Source organism: Mandrillus leucophaeus, unplaced genomic scaffold (assembly GCF_000951045.1).
Source record: "Mandrillus leucophaeus isolate KB7577 unplaced genomic scaffold, Mleu.le_1.0 Scaffold889, whole genome shotgun sequence".
Taxonomy (NCBI): Eukaryota; Metazoa; Chordata; class Mammalia; order Primates; family Cercopithecidae; genus Mandrillus; species Mandrillus leucophaeus.
In genome coordinates this window covers 1153747-1167762 of record NW_012109685.1, presented here as the reverse complement: position 1 = coordinate 1167762, position 14016 = coordinate 1153747, and the positions used below count along the sequence as shown (strand labels likewise).

Here is a 14016-nt window from a genome sequence, read left to right as displayed (position 1 = left end):
TAATTCTAAGATAAACTTGATTTACTTGTATTAAAACAAAAATTAGAGACAAAATTGTGGACTTCCTGTTAGGTAGTTTTAAAACATTAAATAGTTTCAATTAAGTGTAAATAAGGTGAATTTAATAGTCTGACAAAGAAATAAAGCCTGGATACTCTTAGTTCAATTCACTAGTGATGGAAAGGTATATAAAGTAAAATTGCTTAGAGAAAGAAAAAAGTCAAATGGGATAATACTTCAAAAAAATAAGAGTATGATCACCAAAAGTCTAATGAAGGTTTGTGAATCATGTTTTGCAAATGGCCATTTGAGTAGTGTGACTCATGCAATATCCTCCCTCCTTGGCCTCTTTCCACAGTCAGCCAAAAATTAGTGATGAAAATCATATGAGAAGGAAATGTATCAGATGGTTTTAAATCCTGACATAGAAACATGGTTTGCAACACCATGAATGCCGAACTCTAAAATTGCAGGTATTCTGATTAGGATGAAAGACAAGTTTAAAAATCATGAGTGATACTTTAATGGTTTCACTCCAAATGAAGTGGAAACGAGCTATCTTTTAAATTTTTTCTTAACAACTTTATTTTTTGCCTGCCTGAGTTTATTTATTCCCTGATCTGTGAGCCCTGATATGTGACGTGTATTTCTATAGTTCTAAGGTAACTTTGAAGCTTCATGATTTTCACCATTGTGGATCAACAATATAATTTATCCTATTTCTCCCACTGCGGCAATACTGAAATAAAAATGTTAAACCAGTTTATCTGTTTTCTAATGCCTGGTTTACTCTTCTGAATTCTATAAATCATTCTTTTTTTCATATATACACATACATATGCATACACGATATGTATACATATATAAATTTACTATATATCCATACACTATATATACACATATATAGGTATATATACATATATTGTAAATTTATATATATACATATATAAATTATATATATACACATACATATATAACTACAAATAAATATGCCTACAAATATCCATATATACCTCCTATATATGTATATAAACCTACTACATATGCCTACAAACATATACATATTCTCTCCCTCTACACACACATACATGGACCTACACAGAAATCTGCAGGAAAATGACACCTTCACATATTCAAAGGGATCCCCAAAGAGTTCAAAAGCCAAGATTGGAAGCACCAATACATGGAAAGATGTACTTAAAATCACAAAACACTTCTTGGACACTGAGAAAACCCAAGCCACACAAACGTTTACATATGAGCGTGATGAGAAGGTGGGCATACTGCCTTAATTAACTTTATATAAACTCTTGACATAAAAGTGAAAAAATGAAACATAAATGATATCTTAGCTCAATCGTTAAAAAGCCAATTACCTACTTGTGAACGTTTGCCACATACAATAAATACTCTAAAGACACTTCATGATCAGAAGTGAGAAACTCTAGGCATCTGCATCCAACCGTCATTTTATCTGTGAAACTGCTAGTAAAGCATAAACCTGAAAGGCATTACTCCCAGCTCTAAGGCGACATTGCTGTCATTAAAGAAAACCTGTGCCTGAGTTGGCTGAGTACCTTCTTGCAGAGTCCTCTGTCCTCGCGGAGTGGGAGGGTCACACGGGGAGAGACTAATAAGGGCAGAGATGCGTCCCCCTTCCCCACTCGCAGGGAGCTCACTCCTCGGCGGTGCCGCAGCCCTGTCCGGACTCCACTGCGCCTCTGAGGGGCTCAAACACGAATTCAAGGTAAGCTGCGCGGCTTTGCGACCGGCCCTGCACTTGCCCTCTCACACATGCCCGGGCTATGTCATCTGCTCGTGTTTCTGATTATCTGTGTGCATCTGCTTTTCAAGAAAATGTAAAAACTGTGCTACACATGGAAATACGTTTAGGTGGATACATAATGCACACCTGCATACGTTCCCATAGGTGCTTTAAGGACGGGACCAAAAACGTTTGGCAGGAGACGGCCACTCTCATGTGCTACATATCATGTAGTTCGTGTTCCTATGTTCACATGATGCAGGCTTCATGCACTACACTTAAGTTCTAGGTGGTTTTTCTGGCTATGTGTGTCTGTGAAGCGGAACTATGAGCACTGCTGATGCGGGTAGGGACAGACATCAAATACATTACAAAAAAAATGAGGGGTTAAAGGAGCAAAACAAACTCACTATCAATTCATGCCGTTAGAGCGCTTTTTTTTTTTTTTTTTTTTTTTTTTTTTTTTTGAGATGGAGTCTTGCCTGGAAGCGAGGGAGCCAGTTAAGGGGCGTAAGCTAAGAGACGCGGGGTTCCGCTGCGCTGCCCTCGGGCCCGGGGTTACCTACTCCACATGCGGGTATTTCTCTCAAGTGCGGCTTCTGGGGAGCGGCGCGGGCGCGGGCGCGGGCGGGGATTCCGGGATTGCAGCCCCGCCACGTCCCGGAGCGTTCGGCCGTGTTCCTTAATTACCCTGCAGCATGCGCAGCGCGGCCGGCCAGAGCGCCGCCGCCGTCCCCGCCGTCCTCGCTGCAGCCACTGCCGCTGTTGCCGCCGCGGGAACGTCCCAGTCGCCGCGCGAGGAAGACGCGGCCCCAGCCTCCGCCGCCTCCGCTGTCAGAGTCCCGCGGCCACCACCGAGAGCGCGCCCGCGCCGCCACCACCGCGGCCGGGAGCAAGGAGGCGGCGCCGGGCGGCCCAGCTAAGGCGCTGCAGGGTCGCGAGGAAGTTTGTTGGCCCGGAACCAAGCACGCCGTCGGGCACGCTAGCTCCCCGAGAGCAGGCGGGCGCGTAAGCGAACCCCCTTAGAGGTTACCGAGGGAGCGGGAAGCCGGAAAAAGGGTGGGCAGAGGAGCTGGGGGACAGACGAGTGACCCAGGAGCCCCAGAGGAGCTTCATTTGATGAGAAGGTGAAGAGGCAGAGGGGACCAGCGTGCCTTGTCAGCCTCAGGGGACAGTGGGCTCCAGAGCAAAATGAGGAGGGCCCAGAATGCTGATAATGAGTAGTTTCAATAGAACAATCCGGAAATAGGGGCAAGGGAGTGATCATGAGCCACGACTTGAGATTGGGAGATGGAAGGGTAAGGGAAATAAATTGTGCCACCTCCCTCAACCCCTAATTCCAAGACGACTCAGTCCCATCTTATGCTTGGATAAGTCTGAGGAGGATTAAGATGTGAGGATAATCGCTCTGCTCTAGGGGAATTTACATCTGCCTGTTAATGGAGGAGATGAAACAAAAGCACTCCAATGCCTATTTTCAACCACCTACCACCCCCCCCCAAAAAAAGAGAGAACACCGACGCCTCCCCCTCTGCCCAAATCAAACACCACGATAATTCTTTAGGAGACTAAAGGGAAAAAAAGAAAGAAAAAAGCCCCTGCTCGTATGTGTTGTCTTAGCATCTCCTTGTTGTTGACTGGTGGGAAACTTGCAGGACCCTCTCTAAGTAGAGAGATCTTTGATATGGGCCTGCAAAGCTGAGGTATTTAGGTATTCCAGTGGTGAAAAACATGCATAAATGCCCCTTCCTGTGGAGGGCTGACAGGGTTTTTGTGTAGGAATATCTCTTCAGGATGAAAAAGAGGAGGGTGACCCCCAGAGGTAGAAAGTTTATGCTCTCTCTAGGGGATAGAAAATGGAGAAAGTAACTGGCAGGTGCTTCCATTACGTTTTGTCCTACCTGAGCTCTCTAAGTGGTAAGGGACCTAAGTGGAGTTTCCTGGGAAAAGAGAGAGACAGCGTGGCAAAAGAGCAAGAAAGTGAACCTGAAACTGAAATGGACAGGTCCAAGAAAGAGCAAAAAGGTGAAAGAAACCCAAATGTGATTATTATCACAATTGGGACATCATCTCTATATCTGAATCATTCTCATCCTAGAAAACCATCCAAAACAGATGGGAGCTGATGGTATTTTCCAAAAATGGAAAATTTCCATCTACTTTCTGGTCCTCCAGTTTAATCTCTCTTGCTGCAATTTTAGTTTATTTTCTCCAGCAGGCAGAAATGCCAATGTGGGTACACAGAGTCAATGGTTCTAGAGGCGGAAGAAGATATGAAGTTAGAAACCATGGTAGTGTGACTAAGTGGCATCACAAATGAAAATTCAAGTGAAGAATGAAAAATAAACGGAAATGTAAGGAAGCAGGGCTATAGAGATGCTAATATATAACCCTGAAAAGATGCTGAAAAAAAAAAAAAAAAAAACAACCCAGAATGAATAGGACCAGAGTTGAGTCATCTGAGGCAGGCCACATTGAGGATGTACATCTTAAACAGGCAGAGAGTAACTTGCTTAGCAGAAGAGATCCAGCAGGGAGGGCATTCCAGCCAGAAGGAATTGCATGCGTGAAGGCTTAGAGGTGGGAGCAAACAGTCATGTGCCTAGTAAGACAGAGAATCCAAGCGGGGTGAAATCTGAGATGGGTAGAGCAGATAGCACCTGCCAAGGAGAGATTGGAAAGGAGAAGCTAAGAAGCAACGGGCTTTTTAGGGTGTTATTTTGTAAGCCAATAATAAAATAATCAGGTGAGCAAGTTGCATATTAAATTTGATAGAAAGATGATGAATGCAGAGTGGACTATTAGGCCTCTGTTATCTATGCATATGTTATGAAGCGCAAAGGATTTCTGACCTCCTCTCTTTAAGAGAAATCAAAAGGAATTGTGAAGGCATAAGATTATTCCATCAGAAAACTAGTAGAGCCCTTCAAATTGAAAAAAGAAATAGGAAAAATTTATGAATTTGAAAATATGTCCATATATTATATATTAACTTAAGATGATATTATGTATGTGGAAAACAACAGAGCAAGAGAATTGTAATCAGAAAAAAATGGGGGCCGGGCGTGGTGGCTCACGCCTGTAATCCCAGCACTTTGGGAGGCTGAGGCGGGTGGATCACAAGGTCAGGAGATCGAGACCATCCTGGCTAACACAGTGAAACCCCATCTTTACTAAAAATACAAAAAGTTAGCCGGGCGTGGTGGTGGGTGCCTGTAGTCCCAGCTACTTGGGAGGTTGAGGCAGGAGAATGGCGTGAATCCAGGAGACGGAGCTTGCAGTGAGCCGAGATTGCGCCACTGCACTCCAGTCTAGGCCACAGAGCAAGACTCCCGTCTCAAAAAAAAAAAAAAAAAAATGTAGGTCAGTGGTGATGGTTGAAATTGAGAATGGTCCTGGAAAAGTTGATGGAAAGAAATCATAGTTCAGAGAAGTGAGTGGGTAAAACAGACAAGTTGGTGAGAAGGGAGAGAATAGGTTAAGTGTGCTCAAAGGAAATCCCAGGTTTGAGACCTTCTGGATTTAGACACTAGTTTGGAAGTAATAGAAAAAAATAACAAAACTGAGGAAACGTGACAGAGTTGGACATATTTCATAGTACAAACATTGGAAACTAGGGAGTATGCTTTCTGTGGAGGCAGAAAGCAACTTCAATAGTACTATTTTTTGTCCCACTATGTAACTGAAATTATGTTCACTGAGCTTTCTTTTAGTAATTTGTACTCTATTTCTCCATCATTCTTTTCTTCATGCACATAATGCTACAGATGTTAAGCCCATACCTGTCTATATCACTTAGTGGTTCCCAATCTTTCATTTGTTTATTTTTAGTCCAAATGTATTGCCTTAGACCGTATCATTCTACAGATTGATCACATGAATACCTACTAAATGTCAAGTTTAAAGAAGACACAGATAAATAAAATACAATCTGTTTCCTCCAAGATGTGCAATATAGGAAAGAGACAGAATACAAAGGAGTTACAGCAGTGCAGTATAAAGTGTGCAGAAGCATAAGTGGGTATTGAGCTCTGTTGGATCACAGGACAGTGGGTAGTGAACTCTTCCTGGTATGATTCTCACAGACTTCACAGAAGACATGGCATTTGAGCTATACATTGAAGGCAGAGTAAGTGTTTTCCAGATTGGAGAGGATTGGAAGGACTTTCCAGCAGCCAAAAAAGCATGTGCAGAAACCTGTGAATCGTTAATAATTTGATGGCGAAGGGTATTTGGAAAGTGGTAGCCAGACAGGTGGTTGGACAGATGAGTTAAGATCCCACTGTAAAAGAGCCTTGCCTGCCTCACTTTGGAGTGGGCAATGAAGAGCCACCAGAAAACTTTGAGCAGGGCAGTTAAGTGACTAGATCTTTGTTTTAGAAATAGAATTCTTGAGAAGTTAGGAGTTGAAAATAAAGGAAACAAGACAGAGGACAGGAATCCAGTTAGGAGTCTACTGCAGTTTTCCAGATTAGGAATGGTAAAAATGTGAACTAAGGCAGTTTCAGTGAGGATGAGAAAGTTGGTAGGGATTCAAAAGACATTTACAAGTAAATTTGATAGACTTTGACAGAGATTTGATATGGGGAGGGGGTAAATAAATGGAAGATGATTTTGAAATTTTTAACTTGAGTTCCTAAGTTAATGATGATGCCTGTAATTAAAATGTGTAGGTCATGAGGTTTCTGTAGAATATAATGAGGGTAGAAACTTTGCCTAAATTGCAAAAGACATCTGCACATTTACTTCAATTTCATTACTCCAGCCACTGATAAAACTATGAAATAATGCCAGACCTAGTCCTAAACTCTTAGGGATATTTTACCTGATTATTGGCTTGAATTTTTTATTCTGTAGGCTTGGCTCTTCAGCTAGTTTTCTCTAATAGTTTACAGACCCTACTATAGCTTCACTAAAGATAGATTCTAAAGATTGGTGAAAGAACAGATGTGTAACACCTGTTGTTTTTGCTTATTTACACAATGTGTCACTTCATAACAGTATGACCAGATTTTCCTGGTGGAGTTATGTATATATAGGCATACTGGATGGTGGTCAAGAAGTTTCGATTTAAAAATCAACCTCCTACACAGTCACGCATTATTTCCCTTCATAATAAATGCTCTGAAAACATAAGTTATTTGAGTCATTTAACAAATTACATCTACTTTTTTGAGAGTTGAGATGCCGTGTACATTAAATGTAACAACCTATGTAAAGCAAATAAGTATTCTCTTTCTATTTCCTCCTCTTTCTCTCTTTTTTCATGTGTCCTTTACATATTATTTTCTATTTTGGTGTTGGCTTTAACACTCTGACCTTTTTTACCTAACACCAAGTTTCAAAGATGTACAAAGAACACTTTAAATAGTTAGATGGCATAACAGTAAAAATATTAATGATTCACAGGCAGATTTGATTTGGCTCACTCAAAAGCTGGTGCTGAGAGGCTCTTGACCATCTATTTAGCAAGCCCATCTTTTTTTTTTTTTTTTTCTTTTTTTTGAGCCAGAGTCTTACTTTGTCACCCAGGCTAGAGTGCAGTGCTGTGATCTCAGCTCACTGCAACCTCCGCCTCCCGGGTTCAAGCGATTCTCCTACCTCAGCCTCCCAAGTAGCTGGGACTACAGGTGCCTGTCACCACGCCTGGCTAACTTTTGTATTTTTGGTAGAGACGGGGTTTCGCCATATTGGCCAGACTTGTCTCGAACGCCTGACATCAGGCAATCTGCCTGCCTTGGCCTCCCAAAGTGCTGGGATTATAGGTGTGAGCCACCATGTCCGGCCCTACATGTTATTCTTAGTGATGGGTTTTGTTTTTGTTTTTGTTTTTGTTTTACTTCTTAGTGTCTCTCTCTCAAAGAAAACATGATGTTTGTTTATTTTTGAGCTCTGTGACCAGACTGCCACAATGGACTTTCCCTATTTGGCTCACTGGTTTATCCCCAGTGATTGTTACATAGTGGAAACCTCATCCTATCAATAGGTATCAATAGGATATCTATAGGCCAGGTATTAATAGGATATCAATAGGTATCAATAGAATATCTTTTGATAGGATGAGGTTTCCTAATGCCTATGATTAATGGTAATGAGTAATGATTAAGGTTTCCTAATGTCCCTCTCTATTCGTTTTGTGTTCTCTATATACAAATAAAGATTAATAAGAACTTAAAAAAATCTATATCTTTATTCAAATATACTTGGTTTGGATAGGTGCCTTAATGATTTCAAGAGCTTGATTAAAGAAGTTGAAGGGACAATGGCTTTTAAAAATTCACTTACCCAACTGGTACCCAAAATTATTCCATATGACAAACGATGGTGAGAATAATGGGATGGGGTAGAGGTTAGGACTAGGCCTTCAGCCATTTATTCTCTTTTTGTTGCCATAAGAAATATATTACAGGGAGGGCTGTCTGAATGATTTTAAGGCTTTATAGGCTCCATCAGTGTTGTCTACTCAAGACTGCCAGTGCTGGGCACACTCACCATTGTGACTTTGGTGCTTTGTAGCACTGGAAAACTCTCTGGGGTCTGGCCAGAATCTTGATAGAAATAACTGAAAATTTAAGAGAATGCATATAGAAATGTGATATGTCTGTCCCACATCCTGAGAGAAAACATTAAGGTATAACAGTAAAAGCATTTTAGTCAGGCAGTCTTGGACTTGAATCCCAGGCTTTGAGATTATTCTATGAGCTTTAGTGTTTTTTTTCTGTAGTATGGGATCTGATACCTGTCTTCAGTACCAACATTAGGCCTGCTCTGGACCCTACATTTTAGAACACCCAACTCTGGATGTGCACCTGCTCTCAGGGTTAGGAGTTTACAGACCTGAGGGGATCTGCCCACCTAAAACCTGAGCTTCTAGACCGGTCTCTGGATAGCCAAGATCCTGATATTCCCAGAAAAAAAAATGACCCTTAACCCCCTGCAGAGTCCAACAGACTCTGTCCTTGGGTCCATCTTCCCAGGGAAAGACCACAGGTGTAAACACTCCTAGGCCCAAGGAATGGTCAAGAGGTAGCTGTTTGCAGGCATTGTGGACAGAGCTTTGACTTACTGGCATATTTACATAAGTGTGTGTGAGGCCTTTCAAGCTGCAGATGGACCCAAGAATGAAAAAAAAATGAAGGATGAACTTTGGTTCAGGCCAGAGGCTGACTCATCCCATATCACCTGCTCTGTTACATTCTAACTTGACATGAGCTTTCAAGACTATGAAGGTATTTGCTGAAGTAAAATGAGAAAACATATTTTTTATCAGTGTTATTAGCTTTATTTTCACTTTCAAATATTTAAACATATGGTACACAGACCTCTTGCCCTGCACCCTGTTAATGTTTTGGGTGGCTGCCTCTCTAGTTACTATTAGTATTAAAATAAAATATAATATATAAAATAAATTCTACTTCAGAAAATGAGACCATATGTGACCAATTCTCTTAGTTCATTTTCTGTTGCAATAACACAATACCTAAGACTGGGTAACTTACAAATAAAAGAGGTTTATTTTGGCTCACAGTTCTGGAGGCTGAACAGTTCAAGTCCAGGCAGCTGTATCTGGTGGGGGCCTTTGTGCTGTGTCATAACATGGCAGAAGGCAGGAGGTGCACACTGAGAGCCAAACTGGCTTTTATAACAGACCCACCCTCATGATAACCTCTTAATACTGTGACATTGGGGATTAAGTTTCTAACACATGAAATTTGGGCAACACATTCAAATCATAGCACTAATATTCTCCATAACCTTCTTAACATGTATTGAGAGCCGTCTTTGGACAAGTTTGAGAAAAAAAATTGAGGGCCTTAAGAAACCTCAGGATCCACATATATTAGCTTGAGGTTCTTCATTAGCCACTCCATTGAGAAAGCATTAAAGATCTATATTATAGCTTAACTTTTATCTGGGAGGAGCAACACATTAAAGTGTGATAACATTGGCTTTGATTCATTTGTACATCTGTCTTGATAATCACCTAGCTGGGACCTGCGGGGACAGGAAAGAAACATGGCAAGTTTTGATGAGGAAGGAGGTTGTGGACAAAGCCAATAATTTAGAAATCCAGGGAAGGTACCAGAGGTGTGTTTAGAGCATCAAGAAGCAGCCTGAGAACAGCAGGTGTCTGGGAATGGTGAGAGGTTTCTGGTCAGGAAAAAGAGAGGTTCAGAGAGACCCAAGGGAAACTTTGCCCTTGTCAGTTTTGTTGAGGTCAACCTGCTAGTGCCTCCAGCAAGGTTTAAGATCTGAACAATTTGTTTTTAAAACACATACAAGGATTTATTGTGAGACCTTGATGAAAAGTTTTTCAAATGTTTCTAGCTGAGTGGTCTACACTTCCATTTTATCAGTAATGGAGCAATAGAACCCTCAAATAGTGAACACATTTTAGAAATGTGCAAAGAGAGGCCGGCGCGGTGGCTCACGCCTGTAATCCCAGCACTTTGGGAGGCCGAGGCAGGCAGATCATGAGGTCAAGAGATCAAGACCATCCTGGCTAACACGGTGAAACCCCATCTCTACTAAAAATACAAAATATTAGCTGAGCGTGGTGGTGGGTGCCTGTAGTCCCAGCTCCTCGGGAGGCTGAGGCAGGAGAATGGCGTGAACCCGGGAGGCGGAGCTTGCAGTGAGCTGAGATCATGCCACTGCACTCCAGCCTGGGCAACAGTGCAAGACTCCATCTCAAAAAAAAAGAAATGTGCAAAGAGAAATAATATTCATGATAATGACCCTTGAAAGATTATAAGATCTTGTAATGCCTTAAGAATTATTTTTAAATATTGAATGATCACTACAGATTCCAAAATAAGTATATTTCACTGTATCTCAAGATTTGTAAATTGGCAGTCTCTTACTTTTTAAAAATTCAACAAACATTTATTGAGTCTCTGATTTTCCAAGTACTGTGCAAGGCACCTGGGATATAGTGATGGACAAGACAGATATAGCACCTGCTCTCATGAAACTTAGAGTTGAGTGGGGAGCAATAAACATATTTATTTTTAGAAAAAATAATATATATATTATATATAAATAAAAAATATAAATAAAATAAATAAAATAAATAAAAAATATTTATATTTAGAAAAAATAATGTCTAAGCTAGAGACTAATGTGCTTCTTGGTCAGGTAAGGGCTTTTCCACATAGTAACATTTAAATTGAAAACTGAAGGATGAACAAGACACAGAATGTTCCAGGATGAGGAAACAGCATACACAAAAGCCTTGAGGTTGAAAACAGCCTGACAATTTCACATACAGGACATCACTGGAAAGAATGGTACCAAATGAGGCTGGAGACATGGATAGGGGCCCAGTTATTTGGGACTTCTAGACTGTAGAACAGCTTTTGGACTACATTCAAAGTACAATGGGAAACCATTAAAAGGTTTGAAGCAAGGAAGTGACATGATCCAACTTTCATTTCAAGAAAAGTTCTCTACTGCTATGTACAGAATAATTGTGTTCAGAATTCAGTAATGGATGGAGGAAACCAGTTAGGAAGCTGTTGAGGGGTCTAGACCAGGGTGATCTGAACTAGGGTAGTGGCAGAGAAATAAGAGAAATAAGTGGATGTGAGATGTGTTTGGGGTAACCCTTGACATGACTTGTTGATGGTTTGGAAGTAGGAGATGGGGATAAAGAAGACAGAAGAATCAATGGGGTCCTTGGATTTCTGGTTTGAGCATTTTAATGGGTAGTAATTACTGAGACTGGGAAGAGCATGAGAAGAACAAGTTGTGGTTGGAAATCAGGAGTTTATTTGGATGTATTAAGTTACAGATATCTGTGTGACATTTAAGAGGGAATTTTGAATAGGCAGCTGGATATACAGCCTAAAGTTCAGTGAAGAGGACTGGATGGAAGATGTAAATTTTAGATTAATCATCTTACAGATAATATTTAAAGCCAAGAGAATGGTGACATCACCTAAGGAGACATTATAAAGAGAGGACAGGAGGGCTCACAGATCCCAATATTAAGACATCAGATAGAAGAAAGGTCTGAGAATATTTACAAGGAAATCCCAGAGAGTGTCAAATCAGGGAGGCCAATAAAAGAGGGTTTCAGGAAGGAAAGAATAGTCGGCTACTGGAAGTGCCACTAAGAATTGAAGAAGGGAAGAGAAAAGGATTCTTCTTTTAAGTTCCTGCTGAACTTGGTGAGATACATTTCAGGATAGTAGAATGGCAATTCTTCAATAACTAGAACATTTAGTTAACTGACCATAAATCTTATATTCTGCAAATACTTTGTATAAATGAGATAGAAGCTAAGTGGCTCAAGGAAGTAATTAGGAGATGTCAAGATCGAATTCATATGCTTATAGCTTTGTAGCCCTCTGGTTCTTTGTTGTTGTACCAGGGACCAAAGTTTCAGTGAACAGAAATTTCTAGCCTGCTTTGATGCTTCTCCATTGTCCAAATATCAGTGTCAACCTTAAGCTGAAGAGACAGGTGTAACTAAATTTTTCCAATTATTGTTTATTAATATGTAAAGCAAACAATTATAATTTCAGGTACCTTTTGAGTATTGACTAGGTTAAGGCCCCATATAATACACATGCATTAAATAATGTATTCCTAGTATTATTTCCAATTTGAAGATGAATAAATTAAGGCTTAGAGAAGGTACATAGCTTCTCCACAACTAGCAGAGTCCAGACATGAAGCCATGATTGTCACCACTGTGCCAAACGACTAATTTATCAACTGATAGAAATCACTTTTGGTTAAAAATATAACCATGGATTTCTCTAAAAATCAGATCACTATTTATGAGTTCATTCCTTTGAAATAGAATTAATTTCTTTAACAGCTACCAACTGATTTGAAATAATAGCTAGGATAACTTTGCAAAATCATGTGAGGATTGAGACTATATCTAGATGAGAGAATTCAAAAGAAATAAGGCTTAAAACCAGCTGTTTGATATTTAGAACTACACGTACAGTTTTAATATTGCAATTGCTGCTTCTAGCTATTCATCCAGAAAGATCTGAAATCTTGAATTAATTTTAAAATGCTGGTCTTATTTGGCACACACAAAGAAGATGGTGGCTTTAGTTTTTTTCTAAAGACTGTCTAGCGATAGAATTTAGACACTGGTATAATGAATTCTTTTATATTTGACTCTTGATTAAACTTTGAACGATGCATGTAAGTGATATAGCATTTATTTGCATATTTGGACCTCTTAGAATAGCTATTTTAATAACACTGCAATTACCAAATACACAGAGGGAGCCATTATATTTTCGCTTGCAATTTATTTCCGCATTAGTTGCTTCACTAAAAAAATTAATTTAAATGATGTTTAAGTTTTCCATTACAGGGGTTCTATTGACTAAATCTTTTATTTCAGTACCAAAGGAATAGAAGTATACATTCAGAAAGACAAACAATTATTGGAGGTAATACATTAACATTAAATATAATGTCAATAGCAGGCTCAGGTGAGGTAGGCATTACATGTATTCATTTTTTCTTTATAAACATAAGGCAAGATTACTTTTCACATGTGCAGTAATCACTTCAGTAAGAGTGGTTATTCAATCCAATAACAACATAGTTAAGTTTATAGAAAACATGACATCAATTAAGCCAAAATATGTAAAACTATTATTCAGAAGAAAAAACAGATTTGTGAATAATAAAATTATATTTTAATAATGTGAATCATTGTCTATTATACAATGCAAAAAGCATAGGCAACTTAAAACAAACAACTGGATTAAAAAAAGGGGCAAAGGAGGCTGGGCACGGTGGCTTATGCCTGTAATCCCAGCACTTTGGGAGGCCAAGGTGGGCAGATCACGATGTCAGCAGTTCAGGACCAGCCTGGCCCAATCTCTAATGAAAATACAAAAATTAGCTGGGCACGGTGGCACATGCCTGTAATCCCAGCTACTCGAGAGACTGAGGCAGGAGAATTGCTTGAATCGAGACCCTGGAAGTGGAGGTTGCAGTGAGCCGAGATCACGGCACTACACTCCAGCCAGGGCTACAGAGCAAAACTCTGTCTCAGAAAAAAAAAGGCAAAGGGCCAAGGAGTTGAATAGACATGTCTCCAAAGAAGATATATAAATGATTGGTAAGCACCTGAAAGGATGTTCAACATCACTAATACTTAGGGAGATGCAAATCATATCCACAGTGAGATACCATCTGACACCCATTAGGATGGTAATTTTTTATATATATATATATACATATATATATATATATTTTTTTTTTTTTGA

General features: G+C 39.9%; 1 protein-coding gene across 1 annotated transcript in view; it reads left to right on the top strand.

Moving 5' to 3' along the window:
* The first annotated feature begins 1668 nt into the window (after positions 1-1668).
* COL19A1 (collagen, type XIX, alpha 1) overlaps positions 1669-14016 on the top strand; it is a 350354-nt gene continuing 338006 nt past the window's right edge. The window contains exon 1 of the mRNA XM_011969393.1: positions 1669-1747. The gene's annotated coding sequence lies outside the window, so the exon portion shown is untranslated. The remainder of the gene's footprint in view (positions 1748-14016) is intronic.